The 19,647-nt window shown below is 41.4% G+C and overlaps 1 pseudogene; it reads left to right on the top strand.

Annotated features, from left to right (window-relative positions):
- The first annotated feature begins 811 nt into the window (after positions 1-811).
- On the top strand, positions 812-6,155 carry LOC147438032 (uncharacterized; annotated as a pseudogene).
- Positions 6,156-19,647: the final 13,492 nt, after the last annotated feature.

Genomic DNA, 19,647 nt, shown 5'->3' with positions numbered 1-19,647 from the left:
TTGCATCACAGGGCTATGCAAACCATCAATCCGGCCATGCCAAACAGCTTTAGCCTTTGCACCCATGAGGCAGAATAGCAACAGGCCTTGCCATCACATCAAAATCATCCTACGGACATCTATCCATAGAAATTTGTAAAAATAAATTCACATAAGGAAGAAAACCTCATTATTATAAAATGGCAAACATGATGACCATGTCGTTGTTGGTATACTTGGCCAAATTCCTTGCATGTTGCTATGGAAAAGGCCTTAGTAAGTTGTCTGACTTGCATCCAAGGAACCTTGCAAGGATATTGACGGCTTTTAACCCCATTGATGCTTCATCCCTGTATGCAAGGGGCTTTTTGTAAGGCTTTTCTCAAAAAACCTTGACTTATTTGAAAATCAAGTTGAATGTTGAAGCTACTCCAAAAATCCCATTTTGATAATTTGGTATATATGCAACCGTTGCTGATTGTTCATAATCTGCATGGCTTATTCTCTATTGTTGTGGCCTGGCATCTCCATGGGCATGCAAACTATTTGGGAGATTGAAGTGCATCTCCATGATCAACTCAACTGCGTTGTGAAGCACAAATATAGTATTTGACGATATCAAGAATTATTACATGCCTCTATAATTTCCTGCATGCGGAGGTCATGTCGGGTCATGAATAACCTGTGCTTGCTTTCTACTAGGACACAATTAAATAACCTGTGCCTACCATATACTAGGTTGTGGTTGCCAGTGCCCTCACTTGGTGGGAGGGGCTCCTTGGGCACCCTTGGGTGCCCACACTTGCCAATAGTATGAAACAAAAATTCAGCGATGGCTAGTCTGTTTAGACGAGGTAGACAGGAGGAAAATTGCTCACCCCTAATGTCATGGGACTTGAATGAAGTCCCTGTAGAAACAAAAAATGATCAGCACCCTCGGGCATCCAACTTTCAAGCCACTCCCATCAGCTCTCATGCAAGACTGCCATGGGGCATCCTTCATGTAGGGGGCTAGTCCCACAACCTCCTTCATCCTCTATCCTCTCTTGTTCCTACAAGGGAAGCTACACACATCCTTGTTGCCTTCGTCCTCAACCCAAGAGAGAGATAGAGAGAGAGAGAGACTTCTTTCATGTGCCATGCCAGGCCCTCCATGCCTTGCTACCCTTCTCCCTCCTTCTACAAAGAGTGCAATACAGAGATGTGTGCACTCTCAAAGACATGCCAAAGTAGTCAAGCAGCTATGAAGATCAAGAGCAGGAAAGAAGCATTGGATATGTATGCTTTATGGGGTTTTTAGTGCCAGAATGCTTTGCTAGGGCACCTATCAAAGGTGGATGGTTAAAGTGTGAAAATTGTAGAAATGGGAGTGCCAAAGGTGGCCCTCTATATGTATACAAGCTAGTCTATGGTCCGTTAATCGGAGCTATGATGTGAAAGATATGGCACTTCAAAGTTCAAAGTGTTTTGCAAATCAATACCAAATTGGGTAGCTACAGATGATGGTTCAATGATAAAGTGAATACATGGGCCTAAAGTGCTTGTCTTATGGTGCATGTCGATCTTTTTGGATTGGTTGAAGTTTCAACAGGCTGCCTTCATAGATGTGTTATCCAGGGTTTTTGCAGCCTCATCAGGGTTTGTATGAAAGTATGTGATATGTGAAGGCTAGAGGAATCAACAACACATTAATCAGAGTCCAAACCACGGAGGTATCCAAGCTAGAATATCAATGTCAATTGCCTGAAGGGTGATGCTAGGTGACTTTTGCTCATTTTGACACCATTGGTTTGTGGTCTCTAGAAAGGTGGAATGTGGAAAGATTCAAGAGTTTTGAAGCTGGCAAGGGAAACTTTCATTGGGTTTTTTTGGCTTGCGAGTAGGAGCATCGAGCAGTAAATGGAAACACTCTGAAGTGGAGGTTAAAAAGGAGGTTCAATAATATTTTTTAGAGTTTTTAGAAGGTTAAGGAGGGGGTAGCCGTAGAGAAATGCCATCTGGCACGTCGTTTGACCCACATGCAATGGTGAGAGAAACGGACTTGTGGTATGAAACCCGAATCATGAGGCCATTGTGGGTGTGACTTGAGGGAGTGAGCTCCTTGGGCTCATGGGCCATGGTTTGCAGTGCGTGGCACTGTTGTGGCACTGCTGCACAGGCGGTGCTATGGCATTGTACGATGTCGTGAGATGGTAAAAGTGTTGCCCGTTGTTAGACAACATTGCACAATGGTGATGATGTGATAGTTGTGATTGGATCCCATTCACATGGTGCCCTGTGGGCGCTAACCCTTTTTATTGACGAGGGGTCCCACCAAGGGGTTGTCATGATGTCATGAGGAGGGGTCCCACTTAGGGGTTGTCACAATGCCATGACATCCCGCCAAGCGGTGGGCAAGCGGTGGGCTCACCCGTGGTGGGCATGAAAAGGAAATTCAAGTTGAAGTGGAGGTTCTCATGCATGGGGGCCCAAAAAAAGATGTTGATAAAAATAGAAAGGCTAAATTTTTTTGTCTTTTTTGGGAGTTTCTCAACTAGGAGAGAAAAAGAAGAGAGACTTGCACATAATATAATAGAGAAGATTGTACTCAAACTTGGAAAGAATGAAGCTCACCATTTTTTCTCGCGGTCGATTCCCCCCACCCCCCCTTCTCTTTTCTTGTGTTCTTGCAAGCTTAGATCTCTCTATCTCTCTCTATCTATCTATCTCTCTCTCTCTCTCTCTCTCTCTCTCTCTCTCTCTCTCTCTCTCTCTCTCTCTCTCTCTCTCTCTCTCTCTCTCTCTCTCTCTCTCTCTCTCTCTCTCAAAAAATAGAGAAACAATATCACTACCACTGGGACAATAAGCAATGTGTTTTCAACAGATACAAAATGTCTTTGCAACAATATGTACAACCTGGATAATCTCCATGAAAAAGTCTTTGCACTTTGAGAGATAGAGCTAACTAGATCTACTTCGATCTCTGACTTATCCTTATTCACTTTCTCTTCAGCTTGCACATTCTCTCTCTTAAGTCTTAGCCCTCATGAGAACCAAGTCAACACGTGAACACAACCAATCTACTTTGTAGGATCCTCTCTCTCTCTCTCTCTCTCTCTCTCTCTCTCTCTCTCTCTCTCTCTCTCTCTCTCTCTCTCTCTCTCTCTCTCTCTCGCTCTCTCTCTCTCTCTCTCTCTCTCTAAGAGTCCATGCCGGCACGGACTCTTTCAAAGAGTTTTTTTTAGAAGGAGCTCTTTGAGTGCTAACACGGACTCTTTCAGAGAGTTTTTTTGAAGAAAAAGAGCTCTTTGAGTTTTCAAAGTTCTCTGAGCCGGTTCAGGTGAAGTCTCATTTCCCAATTGGTTGCCAATCCAATGAGAAATTGAGAAAAAAAGGGTACAACCAATTGCGACCCTACGCCTCCTAGACACGGGGATGGAGCAGATTGGGAATCATAGAGCACGACAAGTAAATTAACACTCGTGATGTACAATTTTTAGGTTCTCACAAATTGAGACACTATATTTACTTAATTGGACAACTGCTCATCGTTCTCGCAAAAATATAACATGGTCGTTTGTCGGTTGCACACAAATAGGCAACCACTGAAGTATGTGAACTCTCTCTCTCTCTCTCTCTCTCTCTCTCTCTCTCTCTCTCTCTCTCTCTCTCTCTCTAACACACACACATTTTTTGTTGCTTACCAACTTTATAGTCATAGCGCTCTTTTGTGTTATGCCTAATGCAAGAATAGGAGTGAGTGCCAATGTATGCATTGAGACGGTGATTATAAGCATGTGAATTGACTCCTCTCTCTCTCTCTCTCTCTCTCTCTCTCTCTCTCTCTCTCTCTCTCTCTCTCTCTATCTCTAAAAAAAGGGAAAATTATCGAAATACCCCTCTAATTTGTGGAAATTCCCAAAATACCCCTCAAATTTCAAAAATTCCCAAAGTACCCCCATAATTTGTCATAAATTCCTAAAATGCCCTTCAAATTTTCCAAAATTCCCAAATTACCCCTGGTTGTGAGAGTAAATTTCTCCAAAAACAAAAAAATTTGTAGCTTTTTATAAGAAGAGTGATTGTCTACCATACATGATGCTAAAACTAAAATTTGAGTCGGTTATGTAGGCTTTGGAGATGAATTGCTTCATTATTTTTAGACATGTTTCGCTTTTTTTTGCGAGGTAATTGGGGAAAAATTACATGTAAGCACTCAAAAACCGATCTCAATTTTCAAACAAGAATAAAGATTAGAAAATCTTGAAGAATCCAACGAAAATAGATACAAGGGTATTTTGGGAATTTTTGAAATTTGAGGGGTATATTGGGAATTTCCACAAATTAGAGGGGTATTTTGGTAATTTTCCCTTTAAAAAAACTCTCTCAACGAGCTCGTGCCGGCGTGGGCGCCTTCAGAGAGTTTCTTTTATAGAGATAGAGAGACAAGAGTGCATGGGAGAGAAATCTATGTTTGAAACACGAGAGGTGAAAAAACTGTCTGTAGGAGTCCGCGCCGACGTGGACTCCTTCAGAGAGTTTATATATATATATATATATATATATATATATATAGAGAGAGAGAGAGAGAGAGAGAGAGAGAGAGAGAGAGAGTAGAGAGAGATGAGTGCATGAAAGAGAGGCATAGCGCGATCTCTTCTGTCTTTGTCTGCAACGCAGGGCAATGCAAGAGGTCTCCTACTATCTTGCACCATGCAAGGCAATGCAGTTCGCGTCCTTTTTGGCTTTCTAAAAGAAACCCTTAGTGTTGGGGTGGGTTGGGGGACTTCATAGTTTTGAGTGCATGATGGAGACTTACCTTTCATTTCACATCCCGTCTTTACTTTTCTTACATTCTATTGTTTTAGAATGCTAAAGTGAAGTCACTTTGCATAATTTTAGTAAATTTTACACACACACACACACACACACACACAACATATATGTTTTTTTTGCATTCTATTGTTTTAGAATGCTAAAGTGAAGCTTCACCTTGCATAATTCTACACACACACATATATTAAATATTTCTTTTTTTTTCACCTTACATTTCACGACTTCACATGGCTTTATATTTTTTGCATTTTATAGCTTGATTCCAATTAGTGCTAACATTTAAAAAAGTCTCTTTTATTAAGCGGTTGCTGATCGAGTTTCCTCCTCACAAAGAAAAAACCCAAAAATACTAGCAGAAATTTTGAGATTTGTAAAGTGTTTGGACGACTTTCTTACATATTTCATCCGTTTTTCGTTTACCATGGTTTGCAGCTAGCTAGTCTCGATTTTCAATCGGTTCAAGACTAAGCTGATGCAATCCTTTCCCAAACATTGATACCAGTTTAAACAATCTTATCACTTTCTTATCGTTTTTGAAAGCCTTCGTGACCCTTTCACTTGTTTATTTTACTCTGCACAGTGCTTACATTCAACCAAGTTAGCAGAGGTCACAGCTGGTGAGCAATTGTAATGTGCCTTCTTCTTTCACAATGACTCTAAGACTTTTGGAGTCTTGTTACTGCTAAGGGCTTTTGGAGTCCTGCTTCTCCTGCTCTTCTGCCCCTGCACGAGTGCAACAGACGAAGACTTCCTGGTGGTGCACAAACGCGCTTCCATCTCAAAGCTCAAGTCCGTAGAGCATGTCACAGTCTCCATCAGCCTCCATAACGTGGGCTTCAGCACTGCGTATGATGTCAGTTTGAATGACGACACCTGGCCTAGTGAAAAGTTTAACCTGGTTAATGGAAATGCTTCCAACTCATGGGACAAGCTAGAAGCGGGAAAGTCTGTGGTTCATGTTTTTGTTCTAGAGTTAAGGGAAAAAGGTCTCTTCTATGGAGCCCCTGCTGTTGTTAGATACAAGATCACCAGAAAATCTGCACTACAGGAAGCATTTTCCACCTCGATTCCACGAATTGGACTTAATTGCAGAGAAGTCCTCAGAACAGAAGTTTCTATGGCTAAAGGATTTTGCCGTTAAGTATGGACCTCTTGTGTCTGTCCTATTTGCTATAAGTCTCTTTACTTATTTGTTAATCACACCTACAAAGTCTAAGGCGGCAAAAGCTAAAAAGAAGAAGTGACTTCCCTGGACATTGTAGAAGCATTGAGGAACAAGCAAGAGTCGCTTTGTTAGTGTTTGAGGATAACCGACACTATCTATCCTGGTGTAGCTAGCTAGTGATTTCATACATGTGAAGAGGAGCTATACCTTCATGATCAAAAAAAAAAACAAAAACAAAAAGAGAGAGAGAGAGAGAGAGAGAGCACTCAGAACTGAGATGACCAGGCCGCTGAGGAGGCTAATTATTGGGTAGCTTGGCGAGAATCAAGTTTTCATGCATACCACCCTCTCATGCAACTCACTACTAGCCAGTGGCGGAGGCAAGACCGCTGTTGTGGAACTCTCCATTGAAGAGGGTGGAGGTGAAGGGGTTGCTAGAAATCCAGTGGTGGTGTGGGTGCACAAGGGCATCCCAGTGACATTGGATGTGGAAGATAAGCCTGGCGAGTTTGTTGTTGGCAAAATGGAACGTTTTGAGAGCCGATATTGCAGACACAATGTGAGAGAAAAGGCGTTCATGCTTCTTTGCCAGATATCCAATGTGTGCTTCAGTAATTTAAGCTTGAGAGTAACGGCTGCGACCATGTGGTTGTGGAAGACAAAGTCGGTGATCTCTCTCTCTCTCTCTCTCTCTCTCTCTCTCTCTCTCTCTCTCTCTCTCAAAAAAAAGATGAAAAAAACTCTCTCAATCAAAGAGTCCGTGCTAGTGCAGACTCGAGTTTTCTTTAGAGAGAGAAAAAAGATCAATGTGTGTGTGTGTGAGTGTGTGTGTGAGAGAGAGAGAGAGAGAGAGAGAGAGAGAGAGAGAGAGAGAGTTTGTTCTAGCCCAATCCTTGCTTTCATGCAGCGACTTCGCAATCACCTTGGCCCCATCTTTAGCCTTCATGCCAACAATATCAACGTGATCGTCATCACCTTCCTGGCCCTTGCCCATGAAGCCCTCGTTGATAAGGGTCCCCTCTTGCAGCTCGCATTGAAAATTCAAAAAGAGGATTTTGGAAATTCTAAAAGAGAGTCCATGTCGACGCGGACTCATTTATCTTGTCACTGATCAAAATGAGTACAATATTTGACCTGTCTTCTATCCCAACCTCGTCGCTACATGACACTGGCGAAGCGAAGGCATCAATGGTGGAGATTTAATCTACCATTGATCAAACCTAGTCTTGCAAAAACATTAGGGCTCTCCTTGCATCACGAATTCCCTTCAACCCCTGGATGTCCTACCTCAAGTCACTCTGCCTTAACCATCTAGGTTAGCAGGCATCACTATACCCGTAGATATTAAAGTCTTTAAAAGTCTTGCCTCCCTTGTTGCGGCGATCCACCATCTCAGATCCCGCCCCTCTTGCAGATTGAGGTACAGTTGTTGATCCCTTTAATCCGCCCTATATCACTTATAGACAAGGCTTGCCCAACCAAATTCAATGAATAGGGACACTCATATTTGCCTTTCCTAGCCAGCATTGTTGTGTCAAAGTTGTTCGTTGTAACAACCAACAACCCAGTCACCCCTTGGAGGGGTAACCCTGTGGGGTGTTCACGCAGGTGCACACAGGGATTTCACTTTGTACAGATTTTGCAAGACAGAGAAAAACCTAATAGGGGTGGGACAACTCCACAAGGTAGTGGAGAGGTTGCAGCATGAGGACAACGGACATGTTAAAGGAAGCTGCAAGAGTGGAGCCTACTTATTGCATATAATGGGGTCATAATCTTGTAAGAATCTCATGCGATGGGAGGGGAAGATGTTGAAGCTCTTCGGACATGGCAGATTATCCTACGGTCAAGAAGGTAGAAATACTGATGATGGTGAATCTGTTGATCAAATTACCGTGGATGCTACTGCATCCAACTTATTGAACCTTTTGATCACACGCGGCACATGTGCGCTTGTGTAGCTACTAGTAGAGGGCCTCTTCGTTCGCTTTTGTAATATATAAAAGCCTTTCTTTGGAATTCACAACAAATGTGGCACTCTTCCTCCATTTCTTCAAGCTGGGTCATTGACGACTAAGTGTAGTGGCAGATTGAACGATGCGGCAATCACCTTGGGCAAGTTTTTATGGTTTAAGTTCTATATGTATCTTGTTGGGTTTTGCTCTTTTTTATGATTGCTCGGAAAGGTTTGCTCCGAGGATGAAATTCCCCGCATGATAAAGAGCCATTTATTGCTCACATACACATTTTTTAATGTTTAGCAGATGCTTTGGTTCCACAAATGTAGCGTAAAAAATTGTAGGATATGACTATTAAAGACATTTTTATTGGTTACAGTACTAAAAGCAAAGGCTACAAGCTATACCATCTGCAAACAAAATGTATCTTCATTGCATGAGATGTTGTGTTTGTGGAAGATTTCATTTAGTCTTTGTTATAATGTACCAAAGGCAATAATGTAAGATCACATGACATTTATGACACTTTGTTGCCTCTTTTAATGGTAGAAACTGTTAGGTTTCAAGCCTGAGTTTAGTGGCATCAATCCATGGGAACATCTTCCCCTAGCATGCAGCTAAGAGAGCGAGTTTGCATGGCATAACTTTTGCTTTCTATTGTAAGGTGTTTACAAAGAAGCAATACACAATAGCGTCAAATTTTTAGTGTGTTGTGTCGAATCTCTTTCTCCTCTCTCGCTCGTATTGAGTCTGCACTTCTGCCCGCCATGGCGTTTCTCCTCAAACGCCACCCTCCATAGCCGTCATCAAACTTAACAAAATCTTGAATGTAAACTTCAATGAGGCACATGTACAACATATAAGGGTTTTTTAAAATGTTATGGACCAAATATTAGTGATACATATGTACATGATGTAGAAAGGGCTAAGAATGAGGAGGCTAGAGGTATGCCAGAATGGTTAATGCATACTTTGTGTGACATTAAATTTGATGCACCTATGTCTAGTTATACTTGTTCAGGTCTCACCATGCATCTTATTTGTCAAAAATTTTATGCTTTGGCTATTTCTAGTTTATGTGATGAGGAGAAGCCTCTTTCTTTTCATGAAGCTTAGAATTCAAAAATTTCCATGGCCACCATGCGATCAAAGTATGATGCACTTACAGAAAATGACATATGGACTTTATGTGATTTGGCTCCTCAAAAAAAGGCCATGGGTACAAAGTGGGTTTACAAGTTGAAACGTAAGCTGGATGGTGAGATTGATCGTTACAAGGCTAAACTTATTGCAAAAGGTTATGCGCAACAAAAAGGCATTGATTATGAAGAGACCTTTGGTTACACTTTGTGTATTGTTCATTTTCTACGTGCATTGGTAGTAGCAGATTCACTATGTCCATGAGAGACTCTTAGTAGGAAGGATCAACTTGGCTTATATGCTGACACATGAAAACCTTCATGAAGGCATTTTCTTGTGAGAAGTTTGAGTCTTTCTGCAATGATTTGCGCTTCCCTTTGTGGATTGATCATGTCCTTAGGACATGGCACTTCCCTATACAGTATGTGCCATCTCTCATTCCCCACATCACTCCTAGGGGGGGTATGTTACCATATATGAGGTAGTGATGTGTGTGAGCACACTTAGGATTGACATGGCATTTTCTGACTCAAGAGGAGGTTTTTTCTCCATGCATTGTATATACGCCCATCATCTAGGGTTAAATTATCTGTCTATTATGCATTAAGTAATATACTCTCTGTTGTGTTCCTTGAGATTCTTCATCTTCTCCAAGCTGTGTGTGCATCCTTGCAAACCTAAGTATAGCACAAACATCAAACTATTCTGCTCATATCTATTTTTTAATGAGGACCCTAACCCGTTGTTGGGAAAACAAGAGCAAGGGACACCTCTATAGCAATGTCTGCCAATAGTGCTCAAGACACAATATCATCACCACAAAATGTAACAAAAGAACTTTCACAAGAGCACAAATTAAAGGTAAGTGATCCCTTTGAAATTTACAAGCGCACACACACACCCAAAAGACCACCATCAAAACTAGGAAGCACCTCCCCTAGCATGGAGTTATAGTACATGACAACCAATGCAATTGAAGGAAAGATCTTCCCTCTTCACTAAATGATTATTCAAAACCACAATTTTGAAGTGTATACTCACCACAAAACAAGCGAGCATCCACAAGTCACTCTACACCAAATTGCCTATGGTGTACCATATACTATACCCTGCAAAAAATTGATTGTATCTCCCAAACCACAACTCCAAAAGGGATGCTTTCAAGCTTCATAAACTCTTTGAATTTTTTTCAGCAAAACTTTTGTAGACCATAAATTCCAAAATTATACAAACTCTATGTGAAACATTGGCACAAATAGCAAACCACATATAGGAAAGGCTAGTTGAGGGTGTAAAATTGCATGAAAAAGCATGAATGAGGCACAAGAAGGAAAAATATGCAAAGTATTGATATTTGAGTGACCCCTTTTATGTTTGTACATTATTTGTAGTTTTCTACAAGTGACACTTCAAAAAACTCACTTACGTGCATGCAAGGCAACCCGACAGATAGTGTTACACTAGTGACTTGCATTGCATGTACATGTGCTTGCTAAATCAAGCTAGAAAATCCACAAAAGGAAAGATCACACACCCTTTTGACATTGTCCGTCGTGTCCATATGTACAAATTTAAAAAAATGGGGTGTTCAAAATGCACTCAACATAGTTTTCCACATCCCAGCCTACTAGATCATCCATTATTAGCAATAAAAAAGAAACCTTGTGAACCAAGTGATGGAGCCTTCAATTCATCTTCATAATCAGCCACACGACTAGAAAATTCTTCAAATTAAGACTCATCCTCAACCATAGTCATCAACCTTACAACATGCTTCTTCAACCTGTAGTCATTCACATGTGCTTTGTGCGGGGTATCATCCAAGTCAACATGTAGATATATGCCATTCAAAAACCTATTTAAAACCAAGGACAAACCTTTTCACTTAATTTGAAATGAAGAACCGTGTCACCCCGCTTGATGTCTTTGGCTTTCACTTTCTCATTTGCCTTGGCTTGATTGTTTATCATCAATACTTGTTCATAATGCTTAAAAGCAAGCAGCCTGTCCAATTGTGCACATTAAAAATACAAAAGCCTCTCTTTCATTGCATCATGAGGATCATCTTCAAGCTTTAGCGTCAGCCCAAAGATGGTATCTCCACTTCAATAGCAAGCAAAGCCACTTTGCCGAAACCTAGGTGGGAGGGAGAGAAACCAATATCCGATTTGATGGCAACAGAAAGGTACCTCTAAATCCCAAATCTTCACATTAATTTTTTTCATCATTGTAAGAATTCTCATGAGATCTTCATTGAAACTCTCATTCATACCATTACATTGGGGATAATAGGGACTAGTAAACATGTGATGCACATGAAGCTTATCACAAACCTCCTTAACCACCACTACTGCAACCGTCCTTGGCTACTTAAGCCACCCACTACTGCAACCGTCCTTGGCTACTTAAGCCACCCACTACTGCAACCATCCTTGGCTACTTAAGCCACCCACTACTCCTCCACCCTCTCCTCTTTCACCACCTCCATCTATCCTCCCTATCCTCTACTCTTCACTCTTGTCAGGACACGGTTCCTGTACCCTAAGAACTAGGCTAAGCAAGGACTACGGCCAAGGGCCGGGCTAGGCAATGTGGACAGGGGATCCGTCTAGGGCAAGGGGCTAGGATCCCACCTATAAAGGGAGGTTGGGAGGAGGATCCAGGAGAGCCTAGTTGCCTAGTTTCTTACACTGGTATTAGAGCCAGTCGTTTTTGGCTTGGCATGTGCATGCAACCTCAAATTGGAGGAGAAAGAAGAAGTCGAGGCCGAGCGCGTGCAGGAGCTCCTAGTCGGGGACAAAGGCGTTTTTCGACCTACTTCAAATCCCTCAAGATCGGGCTCAGTTGGAGCGCAATGGCAAGTGGAGCAATTTCCGTCACTTCAAGGCTCTCAAATTATGGCCGTGTCGCGAGTTGTTTGCCCTTTGGCTATGGTGCAGCCGGTCGCGATCTGCAGAGCAGAGCTCGTCAAGTTTTTTTTTACAAAAAACCCTTAGGGGTTGGCCGTTCACACCCAACCAACCCTCCTGGGTCTTCAACAAGGGCCGTGCCCTGCGAAATTGAATTCCCTTGCATCTACAACTCTCCTTTTGCGATTGGGGGATCCCGTCGATCATAATTTATGTTAATTACTGCAAATCCAGAAGTTCGAACTTGTTGCACACAGTTTTTGGAAGTTCAACTAGCCATCAATTGGCCAACTTTCTACCGATTTGGCGATTGTATACGATGCAAACCACATCGCACGCGTCTGCAGTTTGATTCGCATATTTCAGCTTCTTGCCCGGCTGAAACCTTCGTCGACCAGTGCCAAAACTAACTGGTGTATTGCATACGACGCAAACCAGATTAGTGGCAACTAGACTTTGCACCGTACTTTCGAGTGAATCATCGACTGTCGATTTGCTCATTATTTTCAAGCTGCTCTTGCTTACGAAGACCAAGAAGTTTGCAGATTTTGTTTTTTCGAATTCAGCGGAGTCGGGACTATGATGACTTCGTTCCACCACTCCAAGCGGGCGATAAGAATCGGTAAGCAAGTTCACATTTCTGTTTTACATTCTGCATTCATGAAATCTTGCAGATCTCTTCGTACTCTTGGCATCGCAAGCAATTGTTGCCTCTGTTCTACAAGTTTTTGGGGCTAAGCAAAGTGATTTTAATGGTTACGCCCTTGCATACCGCTTGCCAAGGTCAACCATGTACACGAACAAACATGGCCGACAAGACTAGAAAGTGTATCATGCATGGTGTATGTGTGATAACTTATACGGCTTTGAGCACAGCAGCTGGGTCGGTTTGATGCAAAAGCATAGCAAGTTGTCATTGTTCTGGAATCTCAAGGAGATTGACCTGGCTTGCTGATCGACTTGATGTACGGTGCCCAGTTGCTCCGCATGACTGCCTAATGTCACCTTTTCTAGAAATTAGCAGAGAATACATCAATTATGCATACTTTTTTATAATTCTCGAGATGCGGAGATATTTGACATGGTCATTTAGCTAAAAGTGTTTGACAAGGTCGATTCATTTTTGCCAATTTTCCATGTTTTGTAATCTCAAGGAGATTAGCACATCCTACTACTTGACTTGATGCAGGAGGCACGTTATTCGGCATGGCCGACTCCTTGTCACTATTTCTAGCCGTTGCCAAAGGATGCTTGTCACACAGTCTTAGCTCATTTCAGTTGAAATTCCTCGACAAGGTCGATTCTTTTTGTCATGCTCTCTGCATGTCAACAACCGCCTCAGTTGGCTATCAGCAAGGCTTCAATTTCTGTGAAGCAAGGCTTCAAGTTAGGAATCTTGCATTGAGACTCCCCACGTTTGGTATATGCTATAAGCATACAAACTTGGGAGAAAATTGGTAATCTGCTTGCAGATTCTTTCAGTACATGCCAGATGGATGTATATGATACAAGGGACGTATATATATACACGCGACAACTCTCTCTTGTGTAGCAGAAAAGGCTATGAGCAGTTATGGAACGAGTTCTTCTCCATCAAAATTTTCAGGATGATTAGTTACAACGGGATAACCAGGTGAGTCGAATTTTCAATATGTTTGTTTTTCATGTTTTCATTGGAAACGTTGTATGTTATGTAACGCAAAGTGCTTTGACAAATTCACATGAAGCAAGGCTTCTCACGCGTGCCACAATACTGCCCATTGACTTGGCATCAAGGGCATTGGCACGCCAGTTTGGCAAACTGAAGGGCTTACAATTATGCATGCACGGCATGCTAACCAGGTGGCATGAATTCCACCGATTCATGGATTACGCTTCCACTATCACACTCGAAACACTGTCAAGGACAAACTAAGTGATGGATTTTTTAATGTGTTTTTTTTATTGTTGTCAACACAGCAGCACTAAAAAGAACCAAAAATTTGGACTTGATTCCCAGGCACAGTGCCAATGACAAGTCCCTCTCTCGATGAGAGAGTCATACCAAAAAATTGTGGACTGCTTATACGATAAGTTTCAAGTCAGGCATAAGATGTGTCAGGGCACACAGCTTGGGTACAGACTCTACAACCTTAAGGAAAGTTCCTCAGTCCACCAGCATGCTCTTCTTCTTCTTCTTCTCTCTCTCTCTCTCTCTCTCTCTCTCTCTCTCTCTCTCTCTTTAAGGGAATAATATAACAAGCGTTTGATACATATTCTGCTCGTGAGTCAGCTTCGGCCAAGGTGCTCTAACTCACAGCTAGCACTACTCAAATTAGTCTTCATCGGTTCGTCGATTGAACACTATTTTGCATCAGGGCTATGAGCCAAACAGGCTAAGCGCCGATGTCCGGACAAGGGTAAGACCCAACTACTGGCATTCTTTGGGTGCTTATTTTCAAGATATACCCCCAGATGTACACATCATCGTTAATGGACAAGCAAGAGTCTTCTCAATACGGATGTTTAGGGTGTCATTTCTGCACTACTTGTTTTCAGCGCGACACTCAAGTTGAGTTTTTGATAATCTTCAACTCCACCGCAACTGATCTCTACAAGAAAGTCTAGATGTAGCAATCAGTTGCGATAGCATGGATGTCCATAAGAGCTCGGCAGTTCACTTGTGTGGATCTCCTGCTCTCTCTATAGCACTACAGAGTGTCTATGGACATACTTTTTTGGGGTAAGACCCGGCGGGTGATTGCTATATCATCCCATAGGCATTAAGGATCACAGTTTGATCTGCATTGAGGATCACCGTTGATCTCTCCCAGTTATACTTTCAAGGAAAGAATTCCGCAATCTACCACGTGGTAGCAAACGAACACACTTTTCAAGTTGATTCCAATCAACCTGTACACGGTTGACTATGTTGGTTACCGTTATCTGCTAGTTAAGCAGTTTCTACAAAGAGTCTTATCAAGGGGTTTGACTACGTAGATTCTCACCCAAGAGCTTGGATTGCGAGGGCAACACCCATGGTTCCCACTGCAATGCTGTTTGTTTTTTCAGGTATGAGACGTACTCCTCTCCGTTTGAATACGGGTAAGTGAACATTACGTTCAAATCTCCAGGTACGCATCTATTGATTTGGTGTTATTCCATTTTTAGTATGCTTTGCTTGGTTTTTCAAGACGTATAAGTACGCTTGAATGTTACAGAGCCATGCCAAGGGCATGTCGGCACAAAGTATTTTGGGCCAAGTGTCTAATCTATTTTTTTGCCTTATGATGTTACGAACCTACTTGTAGGGTTCAATTTGGCACATGTTGTCACATGGGATACAACATGGTTTAGGAACTCCAGGAGTTCGGTTTAGCCAGTGTGGAGCAAGATAATGAGGGTCCCTCTCTCTCTTGTCGCGGAGTGTTTTACAGTTCCTCCACACCCAAGTACATCTTGTACTTAAAGGATGTTCTTTTTTACACATCCTTACATGAGACATATTCCACATGTGGAGAATATGACTCTCTGGACTGACACTGGCGCCATTATTTCAATTACGTGTAACGACAAAGTCCCTAAGGGTGAAAGCATGTTAACTTGTCATGCTTTTTCATGTCCCGGACAATGCTAACTAGCACAATTTTGACATATGCTAACTAGTACAATAACTTGAGCTACATCTCCAAGATCTATGACATATGATATATCAATAGAAAGCACTTGAAACAAGGAATCCAAATGTACAACCTCCGACAAATTTTGATATTATTTGTAAAAAAATTTACCAAACGCCCAACTTTTTGAAAATGTGCTAACTTGAAACTGCTAACTAGCACAAAAAGCGCGACAGGTTAACATGCTTTCACCCCTAAGTGCTGGTCACATCTGTTTTCTAGACCATTTTTAGCACGACGTATCAAGAGCAATTTCGTGGCGAGAAATTGTCGGATACTTAGAATGACTTGTTAAGGTATAAGTATTGCTAAACAACATTACAAATGGTTGTTTACACATATAGCAAATGAAAAAGTTTCATTGTTTGTACCTAGAAGTGATCACTGTTTCACCTTCTATTATGGTTCAAACGTTTCCGCAAGGCTTGCAAAAAGATTGCAAAACTGAAAGTAATTAGTTTCTTTTCAGAACCATTTACATTCCTCTTTAATGTGTGCTAGGCGCATCACATTTTCCATACGTATTGGCAAGCATCATTATGGATATAGAGGTTCGGTTAGCTTTTGCTAAATGCATGCACACTAGGTGTTATGGGCCCTAGTGTTTAGCAAGGGCTGATTTGGAACGGCATGCATATTCCACAGATAGTTGCTTATGAAGCATTTTGCACTCTATGTGCACTATCTCTCTGAGATTACTTTTGGATCCACTAAATCACCAATAGAGGTCATGGCTCGGTTTGGGCGTTTGTGGATTTTTTTCAAGTTAACCACGATGGTTATTTCGGACATTGTTGATTCTTCACCAATGTTAAACACTACTGTGATTTCCCGTTTACTAGTCATCTGGGACGACTGTCTGTAAACCGTGAGGAAAACACACCTCAGTACTGTCAGTTATCCAAGGGGATAGGCAGATTACAAAGATTACAAAGAGTAATCTTGTGCTAAAGGATCTGCTAAGAGCATACGTTAACCCAACGCATTTCTAAATAGATGATTTTCTCCCTATTCTAGAATTTTCTTAAGTACGAATTCGACTTTGAACACCTCTTGTGTTGGGGTTGGAGATTGTGTCAATACTTTCATACGTCAAGGACTTACTAGGTGTGCTGACAGAGCATGTTGGCAAGTAACCTTCATTAGGGATGAACATGTAACGGACTGTTCAAGATACTCAGGCGAGTAGGAAATCTTGCTCACAACTGCATGGAAAGTTACGCCAAGGTTTCCTTGCATTATTCCAGTACCTTCAGAAGATCTGAAAATTGATTATGCCTTTGGACAACTCTTAGTTGTGGTTACTCCTTTACAGTACTCAAGTGAGTTATAAATGGAGTTACCATTTAAACCCAAGTGACTCTTAGTTGTGGTTACTCCTTTACAGCACTCAAGTGAGTTATAAATGGAGTTACCATTTAGACCCAAGTGGTTGCAAATGGACAACAATGTTGAAAATCAAGATATTCATCTTGGTTTCATTGAACCTCCTCACTACACCAATTATTGGTCATAAAGAAGATGTTACTACTTGTGTTTTCGAGGACGAAAACTCTTCATTAAGGGGGAAGTAATGTCAGGACACGGGTCCTGTACCCTAAGAACTAGGCTAGGCAAGGACTACGGCCAAGGGCCGGGCTAGGCAATGTGGACAGGGGATCCGTCTAGGGCAAGGGGCTAGGAGCCCACCTATAAAGGGAGGTTGGTAGGAGGATCCAGAAGAGCCTAGTTGCCTAGTTTCTTACAACTCTCATGCTCTCTCTTCCTCTCTTTACCTCCACTCTCCTAATCTCTCTTTCTCTCCCTATCTCTACACCTCTCTCTCTCTCTCTCTCTCTCTCTCTCTCACATGCCCACCCTTGATTTCACTCACTCCCTCAATCTTAGTGCCATGTCCTTTGCCCATTTCATACCTTTGCTATTCCCTCCCTCCCTTCCTTGGCCTCAACCTGTCATTTCAACCTACTTCTTTCTTCTCTCTCACCCGTTCCCTTTGTCCCTATCTTGGGCTCTACATGTTATTCTAACCTACTTATTTCCTCTCTCTCTCTCTCTCTCTCTCTCTCTCTCTCTCTCTCTCTCTCCCATTTCCTCTCTCACCCGTTTCCTCTCTCCCTACCATGTCCTCTTTCCTCTCTCACCCGTTTCCTCTCTCCCTACCATGTCCTCTTTCCTCTCTGTCACCCATTCCCTCTCTCCCTCTCTTGGCCTCCACATGTCATTTTAACTTACTTCTTTCCTCTCTCTTACCCATTCACTCTCTTTCCCTCCCTCCCTTGCGTACTCTCTCTCTCTCTCTCTCTCTCTCTCTCTCTCTCTCTCTCTCTCTCTCTCTCTCTCTCTCTCTCTGTGTGTGTGTGTGTGTGTGTGTGTGTGTGTGTGTGTGTGTGTGTCTTCCCCTCCCATGAAAATTTTTCTTCATGTCCATCTATTTCTATACATGTCCTACACTCTAAACTTGTCCACCTCTCTCTCTCTCTCTCTCTCTCTCTCTCTCTCTCTCTCTCTCTCTCTCTTTTCCTCCCCTCCCCTCCCCCCCCTACCATCACCTTGCTTAAGTGCATCCCTCTTCTAAACCCTTCCTTATTGTTTCTTCCTCTATCCCTTTCTTTAGAGAGATCTAAGTTGCATTATACATTATACGGGAAATGTATAATACATCATATACGACATATTTTACATGACCTCATATTATACAAGCGTATATACAGTGCCATATCGGCAAAAATTGGCAATGTATTTTTTTCCCAGCTTTTCGATCGAAAAAAACTTTGATGAAAAGATTAGGAAAAAAAAAATTCGATCGAAGAATGTATTGATCAAAATAAAAGTATATATATCGGCAATGCGCCTTGTTGAGACTAGCATTCATCACAAAAGGTATTTAAAATCTTTTGATTAAAATTAATTTAATGTTTTGTTAAAATTTTATAAGTTATTTGTTTTAAAATCAAATTATGTAAGCTTTGTAGGTTGTGTAGAGCTCAAACTCTCACTCATACAAAGGTTTTTATTTTTTAGGAGTCACTTGCTACGTGCTAAGTTTACTGACATGTGGAAGTGAATTAGTGATATAATTTAGAGATTTTCGTTGCGTGTAGAGTGTACTCTCACATGAGGTTATTTGTTTGCAAAATACAATAGAATAGAGGTCAATTTTATTTAGGTAGGTTTGATTTTGACTGCAGATACTTTCTCACCTCAAAGTAAACATAGATAGAAATTTTTTGTCCTGTGTAGAGCCATCACACTATGCTCACTGGAATCAAAATTTAGGAATCTCATGTCCAAATACATTGATGTTACATTATCTTTATTTGGATTTCTACGTCTATCATACTATGTGATCGTACACGTGCATCAAATGCAGATAGATAAGATTTCAAAGATCTATCGTGGATGTGTGAGAACTTCATGTTTGCACTACATATAGATATGACAATCGTCAAGGTTTGTAATTACTCCTCATGCTCCAATGAGAATCAATTGCAAGATTTGATCAATATTATCGATTATCGTAATGTGTGAAAGCTTTAAGCTTGCACTTTAGATAAATCGATATAGTGCAACGTGATGATGAGTTTTGTTTGTATTGTTTTAGATAAGTCATTAAGATTATCGATTATCGTAATGTGTGAGAGCCAAAAGCTTGCACTTTAGATGAATTGATATAGTGCAATGTGATTGAAATGTTTGATTGACATGAGTTTATTGAACAATGCAAAGACTATTATTGTTTATTATTAATTGATAATGTAGCGTGAGACTAATTGATAATGTGGATAGATTTTGATCACTATATTGATTGATAGATCATTGCTTGTATACTTTGTTGCTTTGAATTAATTTTGACCTCAAAATTAACAAGTGGATTTGTTGATCTAGCAGTTTAAATTTATCTATTAGCATGCTGAAAGGACATGAGTGGAGTTGGGTCCACGAGCTGCATGCTGGAAAGAATACATCTCAATTGAAATGCAAGACCTGTGGCCATGAGTTCAGTGGTAATGCGATCAGAATCA

The sequence above is a fragment of the Adiantum capillus-veneris genome, chromosome 17 (genome assembly GCF_014529385.1).
Source record: "Adiantum capillus-veneris isolate H3 chromosome 17, ASM1452938v2, whole genome shotgun sequence".
Lineage (NCBI taxonomy): Eukaryota > Viridiplantae > Streptophyta > Polypodiopsida > Polypodiales > Pteridaceae > Adiantum > Adiantum capillus-veneris.
Note: the sequence above shows the minus strand (reverse complement) of the source record. Positions and strands in the feature narration are given on the sequence as shown.